The following is a 19,884-nucleotide window of genomic DNA, read 5'->3' as shown; positions in this document are numbered from 1 at the left end:
AAAGGAAGAGGCTTTCTTCCTATCCGAGCAGCAGCAGTAAGGGCTATCTGCCCTTACCCTAAGACAACAAATCAACCTCATAAAGAGAGCTTCTTTCCTCCAATCTGAGATCAGCACAAAGAAAGGATTTTTCTCTGGCCTTACCGAGGCCAGCAACTCACTTACAATGCTGGAGTCTCAAGTCACATGTCGTGTTACTCGATCCATGACTAGGGACCATAATAGAAAGTCTTTGGGTGCACGTGCTATGTTCATATTACCTCCCCACAACATAGTAAACTTGATCCAAAATTTGTCAAATGTATGTTCTTAGGATACTCTAGCACACAGAAGGGTTATATTTGCAATAATCCCACTCTCCAAAGGTTACTTGTGTCCAGGGATGTAAATTTTTTTGAAGACTCTTCATACTACATTGACAATGCTCCTCCAAGTCTCTCTTCAGCACCAGCTTCTCCTCGACCGGTTGTGCCCCGTACTAAAGATACTGTTCAACCCCCAGACACACTGATTGAGATCACACTTGCTGAGTTTTCGGATCCCAATGAGGTAAGTCCATCTTATCCTATTATTTTTGGCCCACAATATGATACTCATCCTATTGCCTAAAGAAAAGAACCCAGAACTTGCACTAGGCGCTCTACTTCTCACCCCATATCCAATTTTGTGTCTCACCATCATTTATCCCCTTCATGTTGTCAATTTATTTCATCTATTTCCTCCATCGTAGTCCCACAGTCCTATCAAGAGGCTCTGGAACATCCAGGGTGGAAGGAGGAAATGGACGTAGAAATGCAAACACTCTATGAGAATCAGACATGGGCTCTTGTTCTTCTTCCATTAGATAATAAACCTGTCGGTTGTAAGTGGTTTTTACTATGAAACACAATCTAGATGGGTCAGTTGCTCACCTTAAGTCCCGCCTCATTGCTAAAGGCTATGCACAATGTTATGGGATAGATTATGAGGAAACATTCTCTCTGGTGGAAAAAATGAACTTGGTTATCTCTTGCTGCTAATTCTTCCTGGCAGGTCTATTAGCTTGATGTGAAAAACGCTTTTCTCTATGGGGATATCAAGGAAGAAATTTATAAGCAACAACCACCTGGCTTTGTGGTTGAGGGGGAGTTGGTATATCGATTGAAGAAACCCAGGCAATGTGGCACTTATTTCATCAAAGGACGGTAGTGCGAAGGAGATAAGAAGTTGTGTCTTAGTAACTTCAAGGTAGGGCTTGATATTTGGCAAACAAATTGCTGCAACTAAAGCTTCCCTTTGCCTCTCTTGAACCAAAATATCGGTGGAGAATGGTTGAGTGATCTTCCACTCTTGAAGTAGACCCCAAAACTGAGCCAAAAATTCATGAATATTGTCTCATTTCTTAATATTGAACATGTTTTGCAATACATCAAATAACTTTTGTAAAGAAGTTGTACTAGAGTATAACTTAGTACAAGTGTCCCAAATTTGTTCAGTTGATTCTAAGTGGATAACATTGTTAGGTACAACCTCTTCCATACTATTAATAAGTCAACTAATTACCAAATTGTTATCCTTAACCGACTTTAGATAGGATTGATTTTCTTCATCAATCGGTGGAGAAGGCTTGGTTAAGTGACCGAGAAGGTCTCGAGTAACAAGAAACCTTCTTAAGGATTGATACCAAATAAGATAATTGGATAATCCCCTTAAGGGAATAGTAGTAATTTTGAGTATGTCACTCTTAATACTTGTATTTCCTTCAACCATTTAAGTCAACCAATGCTTAGTAAAGTACAAACAAGAGGAGGATATGATGAAGATCCAATCAAACTAAAACTCCAATTAAGATGGTACAATTGTTATAATCCTATATTGAAGAACTGATATGGACTGAAGCAGTACTGATATAATATAATAATCAAACTCGAGAAGCAATTAAAGAAATAATATGCTATCCAAAAAAAGAGGTAACCTGAGAGAGGTAGCTGCCTTCCTCCCAATCCGAATTTTAAACTCAAGAAGAACCTTAAGACTCCAAAAAATTCGAACTTGTATTCAAACTGAAACCCCAATATAGGGAGGTCATGTTTGCCAAAAATATCCATTGTTCAAATTTGAAAAATAATCCACTTAATCAAATCTGAACAACCTTCTTTCAAATATCAGCCACTTTCAAATAAAATAAGTTCTTTTCCACGACATTAGCCACTAAATCAGCCTCCAAATAAACCAAAAATCGTATCTTAAGTGGAGTAGATCAATTACTCACTTAATACCAATTAAAATATTCCTTGTGATCTTCAAAAACTCAGGAACTCGTGCCTGGTTCTTAACCCAAGCATGGCTTAACGGTTTTTTGTAGAATTTTGGATCCAATGTGGAGGACTTAGATTAACTAAGAAGAAGAAGAGGAGACGTTGAATTTATGAAAAAAAGAAATACTTCATTGACTTATTATAATCAAAGTACATAAACCTCTATTTATAATAGAGGAAGGTAGTAGAGTCCAATTACAATTAAACTACCTTTGTCCCAATTACACCCAAACTCCAACACTTAAAGATAAATCCTAGCATAATTAAATAACCCAATATAAATAGAAGACTAACATGACTAAAAAACCTTTAAACTGAAACTCCTTTATGAGACCAACTTCCATAATAATTGTGGCTATGTTAGACTTCTTATTGTGTAAGACTTCGTATGCCACTGATGTGAAATTTAATTACATCGGCTTTTATACCTCATAAGCGTACGAATCGTTCATGTAATCTAGCGAAAAGCGAGGGGCATATCCACAGGGAGGACTGAATTTTGTGTATTATTCAGTCAACTAGCCTAACTAAATATGATAAATTAATCTGAACTAAATACTGATTATCTCCTAAATTATCAAACAATGATCTAATTTACTACTTGCACAATAGGAAACGTCAATTCTAGATTTTACCGTGATTCGTGCCTCTCGAGTGCCACGTAACCACGAATCCAGATTCTCAATCCTTGCGTCTAGCCTCTCTCGGGTGCCTAGAGTTAAGAAAAAAGATCGGATTATAATACCAGAATCCAACCTAAATTATAATCCTACCCTAACTTGCTAATTACTCAGAAAATTCGGAAAACAAATATTCGATAAACATCAATTCTCAAATCAAATTTAATAAGCATTCAAACCTAAGTTCAAACCATAGGAAACTAATTAAATTACAAAATGACGGATTACTCCCCTTCTTCTTCCTCTCGCTCAGGCAGTAATTCCGTTCTCACGGTTGTTGCAATTTCCAGAAATTAAGGGCTTCGGGTTGCAGGAGTGAGCGGCCGGAAGTGGAGGCAACGTCGGCAAAGAGGAATCAAAATCGGCGTCGGAAGAGGTGGTGTGGCGGAAGATGGGATGGAAGTGAAATCCTCTAACCGGCTCTCTCGAGTCTCGGTCGGAGTCGGACTAGGCTCGGGAAGTATTTGGAAATGCATAATCGACGCCGGAGGATGGTCAGAGTGCGGAATAGGCACCGGAGGAGCCCTCTCGGGTCACCTCTTAGCCTAGCGAGCAGAAAATGGTAGAGTCGAACTCGCCGCGATGGAGAATCTCTCGAGCTCTCCTTGGGTCTGTTCTCGGTTGCTGGACGACGGTGGACGACTGTGGCGCACGGCGAACGACGGCTGGAGGGAGCCCTCTCGGGTCTCTCTTCTTTCTGTTGGTGGCTGCTTTGAGACTCTCTCTTCTTTCAGTCTGGCAGCTGCTTTGAGACTCTCTCGAGCTCTCTTCCCTCTTTTTCCCTCAAAACGATTTTGCTCTAAAAATATCTCCCCCTTCCAATAATGGCATTTTTGTAAATATCTCCTTCTCCACCAAAATTCTCCTAAAATTCCACAATTGAATCCATAAAAATCATTTCAGGAAGAAATAAACCCTAAAAGAAATGAAATATAATTCAGGAGAGAAAAATATGCAATATAAGCATTGATTAATGCTAAATTCAATAAATGCACGTTTCATTTGAAAATCGATAAATAACCACCTATAACACAATTATAAGGGCTATTCTATTATAATTAACCTAGTTCTCATGTCAGAATCTGGCATCTATCACACCCCAAACCTAAATCTTTGCTAGTCCCTAGCAAAACGACAATAGAACCAAAATTAAGCCTAGGAAAACAAAATGCCACTTTCGTAGGGAACATGATTGCATTTAGCGTATCCAACAAGCCGTTAAACCCCTACTTTACGGTAGTGGACGAGTTGTGTCTCGTGAGGATTTGCATGGAATTTACTGACAAAATTCATCTAAATAAACAATATAAAAATAAAACTGAAGAAAGTCTACTCCTCATTAGCATATGACTAACACTTAGTATCGTAAAATGTCTGAAAATCATTTGAAACCCTGCTCAATTTGGAAACCTGTGTAAAATATAACACATTATCAATCCAAATACACTCATGGGTACTCCAATTGAACCAATGTGACCCATAAGCAATTACTTCAACAGAACAAAGAGGCAACAGATAACAATAAAATCCTAGTCACATCACAATTAAGAGAAAATAGTAGAGTTAGCCTGTTGTTTAACAATCTCACAAAAGAAGTATACATATTTCAATCTTGACCTGCAACTTCTTTCAACTTACAATTCATTATCAAAGTTAAGCAAACTCATTGCTTCTAGATTTATACCCATTGTTCGTTATTACCAACATAATAATTTTTTGACACTGAATACTTTTGGAACTACCCCCATTTTGTATTCGTCTTCACTGCACATGCACTTATTTTTTTAAGTAACCGACTGTTCCGGTGCGTCTCTCTGGGTTTGCCCAGGTTCTTTATGAGGTTATCTGTCTTTTGCAAGCAAGAGCATTTCCGTTTGCATTCATACATTACAACAAAGAATTTCACCGAGATATAAAAAAGAATATGATCAAATAGGAATACAAGACTATTTAGACTAACATAGATCAACACTAGATTTACATGTTTTCTTTTGCAACTAAGTTCCAAGTCTAATGCAACAGTAAGTTATCCCACTGAATTCTCATGGATCACAACAAATGATATCAGATTTCTAATATGCATATTCTACACAGTTTTCCACATACTAAGAAACACATTTGAGCAACTTATTTTAACTCTACTAAAGTTAACCACATATTAAGAGGAGTAATTTGAAAACCATGAACAAAAATCAAAAGAAAATCATTGCTAAGACATTAAAGAGCCGTCCCCCCCTCCCCCCCAAACCTAAACCTGACAATGTCCTCAATGGGGAAAAGTTAAAACACCAGAACAACTACAAAAAGGAATAACAGCTAAAGAATAATAAAAATCAAGGAAACCACATGCTCCATGGGCACACAAGAAGTAAAGCAAACCCAAAACAGTGTAAGGAAAAGAGATATTAGCAAACACCCCCAAACCTAGACCATGAACCATCAAACAAACTAATAATCACTAAAATATCTGATTATACTCATGTTGACTCACAAATTAGCTGGTTATACTCCAGCAGAGTAAGGGTTTAGCTCGCTCAGGGCTTCTAAATCCATAGGTGGGACCATATGTGTTTGGTCTTCAACAATAATACCGAAGAGTGAATAAAGACCCCCAGGAATGATACATAGTCTCCCTCAAAGAAGGTTTACTCGTATCAGTCGTACCCATAGGTAATCATCTGTAGATGAAACCGCTATCCCACATCACACTTTGAAGAAATCTCCGTGTGACTAGCCACTGAAGGCAGCAGGAATCACACGCTGAACACAAGCCCTTGAGTTACTCACCATAAGATTTTCATTCAATACTTCAAGTTCGAACTGGTCAATCCTAAAACGGTTGTTTGAGTATAGACCTCTCAAACTAGGGACCAAAAGTCTGGTCATCGACTACCGGAACCATTTACTCTCTCAGCCGGCAAGAGAGTACCCGGAGTCCATGACGGGGCCGACATCGCCAAGGGACCTCCAATCAATCAAGACCAGAGTACACCAAAGGTTATCCCAATAAGAATGAATAAACCAAAAATAAAAACTGTAATGTACAAAGGGATAGAAAAGTAGGGATTGCCCACAATGTGCTAAGTTTATAGTAGTAAGCAAGACTCTGACACAGTCAAGATGAATGGATAGGTTCCTCCAAGAAAATCACCATCACCTCCTCTGGTGTGGGGACATTCTCAAGATACAGTTTGAACCTCTGACCGTTAACTTTGAAGACCGACCCATCTTCATGATTGCGGATATCAACAACGCCATGAGGAAACACCTGTGTAACCTCAAATGGACCTTACCACCTAGATCTCAGCTTCCCTGGAAACAAATGCAATCGTGAGTTATAAAGTAAAACATTTTGCCCAATGGTAAAAGACTTGTGAAAAATAGATTTATCATGTAAAAGCTTTGTTCGCTCCTTATACAGTTTGGCATTCTCATAAGCATCGTGACGTATCTCCTCCAACTCATTCAATTGCAATTTCCTCTCCTCACCCGCTTGAGCCAAATCAAAATTCAAAGCGTTAATGGCCCAATAAGCTCTATGCTCAAGCTCAACTAGTAGAACACATGCTTTGCTGAACACTAGGAGAAATGGAGACATCCCAATAGGAGTCTTATAAGCGGCTCGAAAGGCCCATAAAGCATCGTCCAATCGAGTGGACCAATCTTTCCTATCAAAACGAACCGACTTCTCCAAATCCGTTTAATTTCCATTTGACCACAAGTTTTCGGGTGGTACGGAGTGGACACCCGATGAGTGATGGAGTATTTCTTCAACAAGGTCTCAAATGCCCTGTTAAAAAAATGAGATCCCCCATCACTGATGATCGCTCTCGGGGTACCAAACCGATTGAAGATGTTTTCTTTTAAAAACTTTACCACCACTTTGTGATCATTTGTCTTACATGCAATAGCTTCAATCCATCTACAGACATATTCAACAGCAACAAGGATGTATTGATAACCGAATGAGACAGGAAAAGGACCCATGAAATCAATACCCCACACATCAAATAATTCAACAATAAGAATGGGGTTAAGAGGCATCATGTTCTTCCTAGACAAACAACCAGTCCGTTGGCATCTATCACACACACGACAAAACTCATGGGCATCTCTAAATAATGAAGGCCAATAGAAACCACATTGCAAGACTTTAGCCGCGATCTTTCTAGCACCAAAATGTCCACCACATGCATGAGAATGACAAAATTCAAGAGTGTTGTGTTATGGTCCTGGGTTAAGTACCTATGCCTTCTGCTCCTAACAGGCCGGTCTTTTGGATAGTATTGGCTAGGTGCTTAACATTTGGTATCAGAGCAGGCGCTACGTCCCAACTTTGAGTCTCCATGGCCGCGTGCGTAGGTGGACCATAAGCCCCTGGTGGGACCCTTGACCCGGTCGTGTTGCTGTGTTAATGCCGCCGTGGTCATCAGCTCGGGTGGGCGGGGTGTGATGTTATGGTCCTGGTTTAAGTACCTATGCCTTCCGCTCCTAACAGGTCGGTCTTTTGTGTAGCATACAAGGTTCTAACTACTTCATGTACTCAGCATGGCAATAATGCCGCCATGATGTTAAGTGCTGGTTTCAGGCCTCAAATTGAGCCTTATCTCAGAGGTATGCTCTCTTGTCTGTGGTCTGCCCAGGTAGGGGACCTTTTACACAAGGCTAGGATCTTTGTCCCATTGGGGAGATGGTTGCTAGGTTGCTTGGATGAACTTGGGGTACTTGAATATGGACAGTGCTTTATCCAAGTATCCAACCCTTTATTAGAGAAGTCTTGCAATAAGCATGGTTCAAGAATTTCAAGTTTGAAAAATAATGCGAAAATGATCATTGGGACTCTGGTAATAGCAAAGAATCCTTGTCTTCACCCGGGAGATATTCAGATTCTGGAAGCTGTTGACCTCCTGGGTTGCATCATCTTGTTGACTGTTGCCATGGCTGTTCTACAGATGGTCTCACAAGCGTGGCAGAAATGGGGGGACAAGGTTCCAGCACCAAACCGGGTGCCAAGACAGCAACACAATATAAATTGTTGACTGCTAAAACTACTGATGGGCGTGCTGTCTATGCTGATGGGTTTGGTTCAGCGGCCAAATTTAAAAAAGTCAGTGTGGACAGCAGTGTGTATAGGCCTCTTGCACTTGTTGCCGATGTGAAGGTGGAATCTGACAGTACTGCTGCCAATGTGTTTGCAAATGTTGATAGCTTGACCAACCGAAATGGCGATGAAAAAATTATTTTTGAAGCTGTTGGAGCTAGGTCAAAGGTGATACGAACATTGAAGGGACGGTTTGAGCATATTTAGAAGGTGACTGGAGACAAGTACCAAGGGCTGCACCTGTACTTGACGAACCTGGTTGACAACATAGATGATGAGAAGCTGAACCAATTGTTTTCTGAGTTTAGTCTACTTACTTCATGCAAGTTTTTTTCAGTGACCTTGTTAAATGTGTTGCATGGTATATGTGCTTTCATAACAGGTAGTTCGCAGGGCCCTATTGTGAGAGGAGATTCACAGGGTAGTGAGTTCAATTTGCCATTTCTTGGTTCTGCACAGAAAGCTATTGCTAGTGGGGAAATGGTTAATGTTCATCTTGCCTGGACAGAAGCAGTGGCCCACCCAGACGACCGGGTGGAGTATGTGTTGTGGACCAATAAAAATGTTGAGCGTGGGCCTACGTGTGACATGCTGATACAATTTGTGAAGGCTTTCAAGGGTGCAACACGGTTACTTGAACAAGGCGGATACAGCCAGGTCACTCCTCACTACATAACGTGGTACTGTCCACAGGCATTCACATTTCTGAATGGCACTGCTGCTGAGATGTTTTGGGTGCGTCACTATGGAGCTCAAGCAGTGGTTGAAGGGGTTGGTGATCATGGGTATGAGTACCTGCCAGGTGGTACTGTAGCAGTAGTTGGGAAACCTGGTAGTAACTATGCTCTGGATGGTCCACTTCTCCTTCATGTTTCTCAGATGATTCCTGCCTCTGCTAAAGGTCGATTTATTGCCCTTGGGTGTCCCTGTGCTGGTAAGGTCTGCACTGGTATGATGGTTAGCATTATGGGCCCAACTTTTGCACCGGGCCAGCAAAATGATTTATATATGCCCAATGTCTAGAGAACTATCATTTGGATGGGGACAATGCTGGAGTCTGATGCCGTTGTTCCTTGTGGCCATACAGAGTCTTTGGTTGGATTGGATCAGTTCCTTAATGCTACTTTGACTAGTATCAGAGCGAGAACACGATGAACCATGAAGATGAAATAGTGGCGATGCACAGACAAATCAGAGAAATGACTACAACAGGCATTGGAGCAGAATGAATAAAGAAAGGCGTGCAACCTGGGTGAAGTATTTTTTAACAATGGAGTATCGAGAGGCATTCGCTGGAGAAGCTATCTCTGCCAGGAAAATGGTTGACCAAGTAACCACTTCATCCCGTTTACCAGCCGAAGCCTCTACGGAGGATTTGGGGTCAATCTCAGATTTGGAGGGGCAAAGAGGCTTTACGTCACCACAAATTAAGATTTCCACGCACGGAATTTCAAAGCCGAATAGCGACGACGATTTGGGAAAATCAGAGGGGTTTTCGGCTACCACATCGTCGGCGTTGGTCAGATGGGGGGAGACCTCAAATCCGGAAGCACACCAATACGACTCACGGCGAGCGGAACCCCATCCAGATCTGCAAAAAGAAAATCTTTCGCCGACTATTTCGACCGGGACATCAGACGGCGGTGACCCAAAATCGTGCACATCGGAGGGGTTTTTCTCCACCCCTATCTCCCACGAAGCCATACATCTTCGACCGGCGACGCAAACCACGACACTGACTGAACTAGTAGTTTATGGGGAACAAATTCCGTCAGAATGGGCCGACGAGTACCAGCCATATTCGCCACATAAGCACAGGTTTTCTTTCACCACCGGACACGGAGGAGGCTCCTTTGGCACCATTGGAAACAAATCCGGTGGGCTCTGGCTTCCGGATTCTCATTTTCAGCCTCAACCTTGCCCTCGGAAGCCCAGTGAGGAACCATATCCAACGAAATTTGGGGTAAGATTTTGAAACGCCATCTATTTTTAGTTCAAATCGGTGGTTCCATTCGGTTGAAGGGCCTCCAAGGTGCTGAGCAGCAGCAACGCTGCTCGGAATTTGGGAACGAAAGCTCTCTGTTTTGGGAAGCCACGAACCAGAGCCCAAATGCGGGGAATTTCGGCTTGGGTTTATGCATGTTGAGATCAAATTTTTGGGAGGATGCCGGAAGTCAAACTAATTTTTTGGGGACATCGGGAAATTTTTTTTGGGTGGGTTTGTTTTTTTGTGGATGCATACAATACCTGTGCGGAGGTGAATTGTCAAATTGCAGAGGGAGGGTTTCCTTTTCTGGATCCCAGGGAGATAGAATTCTTTTGGGTAGTATTGGCTAGGTGGTTAACATTTGGTATCAGATCAGGTGCTACGTCCCGACTTCGAGTCCCCATTTGCGCAGGTGGACCGCATGCCTCTGGCGGGGCTCCGTAAGGGAGTATGGGCTCCTGACCCGGTCCCCGTTGCTGTGTTAAGCCCGTCGTGGTCGTCGGCTCGGGAGGGCGGGGTGTACTGTTATGGTCCTAGGGTTAAGTACTTATGCCTTCCGCTCCTAATAGGCTGGTCTTTTGGGTAGTATTGGCTAGGTGCTTAACATGTTGGCAAAGTCTTGCTCAGGTACACAACGCCTAATGACTTGGTCTAGACACACCTTGAACAAATAAGGGTCATCCAAAAAACAATGTTTGACTTGGGAAAATAATTTCAAAAAATATTGTTTACTCCAATAATCAGGAATCTTACGAGTTACAAGATAGTTGACTATGTCAGCAAACCAAGGCAACTGGGATACTTGGAGAAGTTGTTCATCAGGGAAGGAATCATTTAAAGGAAGGGATCCTTCGTGAGGTGCTACACAGATCCTAGATAGATGATCAACAACAACATTCTCACAACCCTTCTTATCTTGAATCTCAAGGTCAAATTCTTGCAATTGCAAGATCCATCTAATCAAGCGAGGTTTAGTGTCCTTGATGGATAATAAGTACTTCAAAGCAGAATGATCAGTGAGCACTATAACCTTTGACCCTAACAGATATGATCTGAATTTTTTCAAGGCAAACACAACAGCTAGCAGCTCCTTCTCAGTGGTAGTGTAATTTAATTGAGCATCATGAAGAGTGTGGCTAGCATAATGAATGACACAGGGAATTTTATCCGCCTTTTGCCCCAAAATAGCCCCGAATGCATAATCAGAGGCATCACACATCAACTCAAAAGGCAAAGACCAAGTAGGGGGTTAGACAATGGGTGCAGTGGACAAACATTTCTTCAATGTTTCAAAAGCATGAATACAAGCATCATCAAAGGCAAAAGTAACATCTTGAGCAAGCAAATTCGTCAAAGCACGAGAAATTTTGCTAAAGTCCTTAATAAAGCGCTTATAGAACCCAACATGCCTAAGGAAAGAATGCACCCCCTTCACATAAGTAGGTGGTGGCAGATTGGCAATTTGGTCAACCTTGGCTTTGTCCACTTCTATACCCCGCTCAGACACTACATGTCCTAAAACAATTCCTTCTTTTACCATGAAGTGACATTTTTCCCAATTCAAGACTAAATTGGATTTAATGCAACGGGACAATACGAGCGAAAGATTGTGCAGACATGTCTCAAATCTAGAGCCAAACATAGAAAAGTCATCCATAAAGACCTCTAAAAAGTCGCCAATCAGGTCAGAAAAGATATTCATCATGCACCGTTGGAAAGTGGCAGGTGCATTGCATAAACCAAAAGGCATGCGCCTGTAAGCAAAGGTGCCAAATGGACACGTGAATGTGGTCTTTTCCTGGTCTTCTGGAGCAATGGGAATTTGATTGTAGCCGGAGTATCCATCAAAGAAGCAATAAAAATTGTGGCCAGCCAATCACTCTAGCATCTGGTCAATGAAATGTAGTGGGAAGTGATCCTTCCTAGTGACAGAATTAAGTTTTCTATAGTCAATGCAGACACGCCACTTGGTGGTAGTTCTTGTGGGAATCAATTCACTACTCTCATTTTTCATTATAGTTATCCCCCCTTTCTTATGGACAACTTGAATTGGACTCACCCAAGTGCTATCAGAAATTGGGTAAATGATGCCTGGCACAAGCAACTTGATGACTTCTTCTCTCACAACCTCCAGCATATGGGGATTTAACCTACGTTGCATCTCACGTGAGGCTTTAGTCCCCTCCTCCAAATGAATACGATGCATGCATATGGAGGGGCTAATCCCTTTTAAGGCATCAAGTGTCCACCCCAATGCATCTCTGTGTGCTTGTAAAACTTCAGTCAATTGTTCCTCCTGCTCAGTACTCAAATCAGAGGTAATAATGATTGGCAATGAGTTCTTGGGCCCCAAGAACGCATACTTCAATGTGGGAGGAAGTGGCTTAAGATCTAGCTTGGAAGTTTCAAGAGGTTTGTCCAAGTCAAGATGAAGATCCTGTGGATGATCAGTTGTGACAACCTCATAAGCTTCCTCCAACAGAGATACGGAACTGAGTAAAGAGTCAACCTCTCGGAAATATGTTTCCTCACCAAAACAGTCCATGTCTAAAGATGTTATGTAAGACTCTAGAGATTCAAGAGTGGATTCGTCATCAAGTATAACAGTCTCTATCTTAAATGTAGGACTCAGATCATCAGACTCAAGTGGATGGTGCCCGACATTAAACACATTCAACGAGACCTTGGGGTTGAGTAAACCCTAGAGGACCCCCAACTTGTGGGCCCTTGGACCATGAGAAATTTGGGTGCCTAGCCCAACCCGGATTATATGTTTCCGAAAAAGGATCGTTCTGGTTTGGTCTATGAAAATTCTGGACTGCATTCAAGTCCTCAATGAGCTCCGGGTAGGATGAGCTAGATAGACACATTTGTGTGGGATGAGATGAACTAGAGCATATGGCACATACAGTAGATGGGTTAGGAGCAGGTAAACTCTTGGACACCATAAGGGCATCAATTTTTCTAGTCAACCCTCAATCTTGGCCATGAGCATGGGTGTTTCACTAACCTCGTAGAGACCCCCTCTTTTGGCTTCGTGGGATCTCTTATCAACATTAAATGACGAACCCCATTGTTGAGATTGATCACTCAACGTTTCAAAGAAGTCCCACGCCTCACTAGCACTCTTACCCATCAAACTCCCACCACTCGTTGCATCTACCATGGATCTAACCTGGGTGTAAGACCTTGGTAAAAGTATTGCACTAAATGCCATTTCTCAAACCCATGATGTGGACACCTACGAATCAAATCCTTCCATTTCTCCCAAGCCTCATAAAAGTGTCCACCCTCCTGCTGCATAAAGTTGGAGATTTCTCTCCTGAGGGTTGTAGTTCTCTGAATGGGAAAGTACTTGGACAAAAATTTCGTGACTAATGTGTCCCATGAAGTAATGTTGCCCACCTCTAAGGAATTAAGCCAAGACTTGGCCTTATCCATAAGTGAAAATGGAAAAAGTCTTAACCGGATAGAGTCATCTGAGAAATTCTGGAATTTGAAAGTCACACAGATATCTAAGAATTCCTTGATGTGGTAATAAGGGTCCTCCTTCTCCAACCCATAGAATGTAGGGAGGAGTTGGATCACACCCGGTTTAACCTCATAACTGGAAGCAGTAGTGGGTGGCAATATAATGCAAGAAGGAGATGTGAAGTTGGATGGGAAAGAATAATCCCTCAGGGCACTATGGTCACCTACTGTAGGTAACTGTAATTGGTCACCCTGATTGGCCATGGTAGCTCCTAACTTGACTTCAGGTGTTTTCCTACAAATATGTTCTACCTCTTCAACAAAGTGAGCTAATGGTTCATCTAGGGAGCGGCATCCGTGCATAAAAACACAAAAAGAAACAATACTAACTATCAAATTGTGCTAACAAACTAACTACTGAAAATACGAACTAACTAGAAGAAATAAAAATAACTCCATACAAAATCATCAAGATAAAACAAAAACATAAAATTATGAAAGCATAAAAACAAATCTAAACTAAGACCATGGAGAACAAAGAAATACACTTAATATGTGCCTCCCCGGCAACGACACCAAAAACTTGATGTGAAATTTAATTACATCGGCTTTAATACCTCGCAAGCGTACGAATCGTTCATGTAATCTAGCGGGAAGCGAGGGTCATATCCACAGGGAGGACTGAATTTTGTGTATTCTTCAGTCAACTAGCCTAACCAAATATGATGAATTAATCTGAACTAAACACTGATTATCCTAAATTATCAGGCAATGATCTAATTAACTACTTGCGCAATAGGAAACGTCAACTCTGGATTTTACCGTGATTCGTGCCTCTCTCGAGTGCCACATAACCATGAATCCAGATTCTCAATCCTTGCATCTAGCCCCTCTCGGCCGCCTAGAGTTAAGGACAAAGATCAGATTATAATACCAGAATCCAACCTAAATTATAATCATGCCCTAACTAGCTAATTACTCAGAAAATTCGGAACACAAATATTCGATAAACATAAATTCTCAAATAAAATTTAATAAGCATTCAAACCTAAGTTCAAACTATAGGAAACTAATTAAATTACAAAATGATGGATTACGCCCCTTCTTCTTCCTCTCGCTCAGGCAGCAATTCCGCTCTCACGTTTGCTGCAATTTCTAGAAATTAAGGGCTTTGGGTTGAGGAGCGAGCGGCTGGAGTGGAGGCGATAACGGCGAAGAGGAATCGAAATCGGCACCGGAGGAGGTGGTGCGGCGGAAGACAGGATGGTAGCGAAATCCTCTAACCGGCTCTCTCGAGTCTCGGTTGGAGTCGGACCAGCCTTGGGAAGTGGTCGAAAATGCGTAATCGACATCAGAGGATGGTCGGAATGCGGAATTGGCACTGGAGTAGCCCTCTTGGGTCACCTCTCGGCCTGGCGAGCAGAAAATGGCAGTGTCGAACTCACCATGACAGAGACTCTCTCGAGCTCTCCTCGGGTCTGTTCTCGGTTGCCGGGCGACGGTGGATGATGGTGGCGCGCAACGAACGAAGGCTGGAGGGAGCCCTCTCGGGTCTCTCTTCTTTCGGTCAACGACTGCTTTGAGACTCTCTCGAGCTCTCTTCCCTCTTTTTTCCTCTAAACGATTTTGCCCTAAAAATATCTCTCCCTTTCACTAATGGCATTTTTGTAACTATCTCCTTCTCCACTAAAATTCTCTTGAAATTCCATAATTGAATCCATAAAAATCATTTCAGGAAGAAATAAACCCTATAAGCAATAAAATATAATTCAGGAGAGAAAAATATGCAATATAAGCAGTGATTAATGCCAAATTCAATAAATGCACGTTTCATTGAAAACCGATAAATAACCACCTATAACACAATTATAAGGGCTAATATATTATAATTAACTTAGTTCTCATGTCAGAATCTGGCATCTATCAGCCACCTCATGTGATCATGGTGGGTCCATATCTTATGGGCTTGGGCCCATCTTCCAACACTCTTGGATATGTGGGCCTTCCTTGATCTTATGGGCTTGTCCCCATCTTCCAACACACTTGGATATTGTTACAATGTGGGACCCACCATGGCTACACAAGCTGGTGGGACCCACTATGAGCTCAAGAGGTGTCAACAAGAGTCCTCATACAAAGTGGCTCTAGCTAAGAGATAAGGAACATGTGCTGGAATTAAATAGAAGATTTGAAGATCAAGTGGAACTCACAAAGATACTACGAGTTGGTATCTCTATCAACATGAGCTAGAAGATCATGTGGGACCCATAAAGATAAGATCATGAGGTGGCTTCTATCTTGTTTCACGTGATTAAAGAGGAGTTAGAAGTTGAGTTAAAGTACTCACTTGAATAGATAATGTAATCTTATCATGATAGGCTTATCTTGGAGAGTTCTAGTTGGAATGGAGTCCTAAAATTACTTATACATGGACTCTATCACCTCCTCAACTATAAATAGAGGTGATTATAGCTCGGAATTCATCAAGCAAGTTTCTTATTTTTTTTCTTCTCTCTCGTGTGAAGTGTTCTCTCTCTACTCTCTTTTATTTTTCTTATCTTCTCTCTCTACCCGAGAGCTCTTCTCTTTTTATTTTTTTTCTTTCTCTCTCCCCTTACTCGAGATATTATTCATGGGGTCCTAAATTCAACATGGTATCAGAGCTACCAATTTAGGATCCCCATTATGCTCTATGAAGATATGATTAAAAACCGCTCATAGAAGGCTCCTTATGAAGCAAGATTGAAGCTCAAGAGATAAGTATTTATTTATGATATTATTATTTTTATGCTATTGGTTTTTGGTATTAATGTTGGAAGATGGGCTCAAGCCCACAAGCTCAAGACAAGAAGCCCACACGTCAAAGCAGTGGCATATGTGTAAAATATGGTACTTTCCATAAAGATGGCATAGATGTGTAAATATGTATTCCTTTTATGTCTTTTATTTTATCAAGTTGTAGCCCTAAGGGCATTGTAAAACTATAAATAAAGTCATTGGCTACGAGGTAGAGCATTGAAGCCTTCTCATATCCTTCCACAAATTCATCCAATCCTCCTCTTTCTCATTTGACACAAACCCTTCTTTCCTTAATCCAAATTATCTCCTTCTACATTCTTCTTCTTCTCCTCTCCTTTCTCTCTTCTTCTTCTTCTTCCTCGTTGATCTAAAGTTCTTCTCATGGGATCCTAAATTCTACATGGTATCAAACCAAGGAGTTTAGGATCCCTCTTGATGAAGTAGTTATGAAATATGTCCAAGAAGTTGGTAAAAGAAGGAGTTCAGCCATGAAGAGATAAGTTAATTCTCTTCGTCTTTATATTTTTTTCTTCTTATTTACATACTCCTTCTTTATGTTTTTTTCTTCTTCTTGAACTTTGAATCACATCAAGTCAAGATAATCTTCATATGTTGTGAAGATTTATTTTTATGACTAAAATGATGTTATAATCTTGATCTTCTTGTAGATCAATTACAAGCTTGATCATGATCAGTTGCTACTTGTGTCTTATCAAGATTGATGTTTGAGATTCAGTTACCTTTATGTAACTTGGATCAATTTTATTTGAGGTGGAATTCCAGCACATGTTGCTGTAAAGTCTCCCACTTGATGTTGCTCACGGGATTGTGTTGTGTTGTTGGATGCCCGTTATATGTTTGATGAAATTCCAGCACTCACTTATCCCTATTATTTTTGTTGCTCTTGAATTTCAAAAATTGCATTTTTTTTTACGTTGAAGTATTCCCATGAGATGAAGATAAATTTCATTATGAGTGTCTTGATGTGCCTCTAAGTTTTCTCTAAATATTTTTTTTTCTCTCGGTTTGTGTTGGAGTTTGGATTAAGCGGTTGAATCTACCTTCTCCTCTTTGTTTTTTCCTTTAAGAATATAAGAGGAATTGAGTGATGGTTGGATCTTATTCTCCCTTGCCAAAAGCACAAATTTTTTAATAATTTGGTGCTTACTCTCATGAAGAAATTCTGTTCTCCTTTTCCCTTTATTGTTGGTGACGGATTTGGTCCATGGGTTCTTCAAATTACATTGAGTAATTGTTATTTGAAGAAGGCCCCTGCCTGTGACCTCCACATTTGCATTGCCTCATCATGAAAAGTGGACACACCAATAATAAGAGTAACATACTCCGCATTACTACGATTCACTAAGAGGTCTCTCCAATTACCTTAGTTGGTAACAATCGGTACAAAGGGTTCTCATTACTCATGACCTTCTAAGTCATGTTATCAAAATCCCTCCTCCGATTGATCAAGAAGATGAAACCTACCACAAGTGGGTTAAAAATGATAACATGGTTATCAGTTGGCTCAACGATAGCATGGAAGAGCATGTAGCTAACAATGTAGTCCACTTGGAAACAGCCAAGGACATTTGCGACACTTGTGCTAAGCTTTATTCGAGTACTTCCTCATTACAAAGAGTATATGATGCCTTACAAAGTATGCTGCATGCTAAACACGGAGATAACATTCTTGAAGTTTTGGCCCAATTTCAGGGCCTTCTCCAAGAATGGAAAATAGCTCAGCCATACTCCACTGACATTGTTATTCAAGAACAACAACGAGAGGCCTTGGCAGAAGCTATTTGCTTCTCAAATATTAAGCCTTACCTTGAGGTTGAGAAGACCCACCTTCTAAGTTCCTCCACTCTTCCATCCTTCGATGATATCAGTGCTACGTTACTACGGATACCTGATCCGTCCCCTCCTCCTATTGACGCTCCATTAGCTATGTTCTCCAGCAATCGGGGTACATCATCCTCATACCGAGGATGAGGTAGAAATATGAGAGGAGGTAGAACTATGAAAGGGGAAGAAAATAGAAGTGGTTGAACAGGTTAGAATAATTCCCGTACTGAGCCTCGACTTTGCACTTACTGTGGTGGTCAGAACCACCTTGTGGAAACATGCTGGAAACTTCATGGCAAGCCTGATTGGGGCACGGCTAACCCAGTCTTTGTTAATGTTGAGAAACATGAAGAAAGTCTGACTCCCACTTCGGAAATGTGATTCTCACTACTGAAGACTATGTTGCATTTAAGAAGATGTAGTCCTTAATGGAATCCTCCATTCCTCCATTATCTATTGCCGCTACACAATTGCCTTAGGTATGCTTTCTTCCTCTTCACCCTCTTCCTCTTGGATCATTGACTCTGGGGCCTCCGAACATCTGTCAGGTAACAAACACTTGTTTCAGTCATTATCTCTTTGTCTTCCTCAGAAATTCGTTACTATTGCTAATGGTACCCAAACCAAGGTCCTTGGCAAAGGTTCCTCCTCTCTTACTTCGTCTATTCCTCTTCAAGATGTTTTGTTTGTCCTTCAATTTCCTTTAAATTTGCTTTTTGTTAGTCAATTAACAAAACAGTTGAATTGCTTTGTCACCTTCTCAGCGCCTTCTTGTATATTTCAAGATCTCCTATGAAACGGGTGATTGGTGGCGGCCATGAAAGGGGGGCTTGTATTACTTCACTCTTCCACCATTAGCTGCCCTATCATCCACTACACCTGAGGCCCAACTTTGGCACAACCGGCTTGGTCATCCGTCTACCTCTTCACTTTTTTCTTTGCTTCCGTCTTTAAAAGTACTTTCTACTTTCAGTTTTGAGGTTTATCAATTAAGTAAACACATTAGGGGTGCATATTCTCCTCGTCTTACAACTACAAGTACTGCTCTTTCTGAGTTAATACATTATGATGTATGGGGACCTTTATGTGTCTCAAATATTTTCCAAGTTAAATATTTTGTCATTTTTGTTGATGATTTTACCCGAGTGACTTGGTTATATTTATTTAAAGAACGTTCAGAAATTCTTCCTCTGTTTAAAAAATTTCGTGCTATGGTATTGACACAATTTGGGAAGAAAATTCCAATCCTTAGGTCGGATAATGCTAAGGAATACATGTCTCATGACTTCAAATCATTTTGTGAGAGTAATGGGCTTATCCATCAAACATCATGTGCCTATACCCCTCAACAAAATAGTGTTGCTTAAAGGAAGAATTGTCACCTTCTTGAAGTTGCTCAGGGGCCTCTCCATGAAGGTACCCTATTTTTATTGGCCTCATGCTATTCTTACGGCATGCTTTCTTATTAATAGGAAACCTTCATCGGTTCTTCATAATAAAACTCCTTACTCTATTTTATTTCATAATGAAGATCCATTTTATCTTCCTCTTAAAGTGTTTGGATGTACATGTTTTGTTCGTGTTACTTCCCGACAAAAAATTAAACTTGATTCTCGGTCTATGAGGTGTATTTTTTGGGGTACTCTCGCACCCAGAAAGGTTATGTCTATTAAAATCCTACCCTTAGGAGGATGCTTGTTTCTC

General features: G+C 41.0%; 1 non-coding gene across 1 annotated transcript; it reads left to right on the top strand.

Annotated features, from left to right (window-relative positions):
• The first annotated feature begins 13,288 nt into the window (after positions 1-13,288).
• LOC137964329 (small nucleolar RNA R71) lies at positions 13,289-13,395 on the top strand. The gene has a single exon (XR_011115526.1). It is a non-coding gene; the product is annotated as a small nucleolar RNA R71 (small nucleolar RNA).
• Positions 13,396-19,884: the final 6,489 nt, after the last annotated feature.

This window comes from Aristolochia californica, unplaced genomic scaffold (assembly GCF_029961685.1).
Source record: "Aristolochia californica isolate CCGP_79_NKW_82.1479 unplaced genomic scaffold, dmAriCali1.0.hap1 SCAF_4, whole genome shotgun sequence".
Classification (NCBI taxonomy): domain Eukaryota; kingdom Viridiplantae; phylum Streptophyta; class Magnoliopsida; order Piperales; family Aristolochiaceae; genus Aristolochia; species Aristolochia californica.
This window is presented reverse-complemented; position numbering and strand designations above follow the sequence as displayed.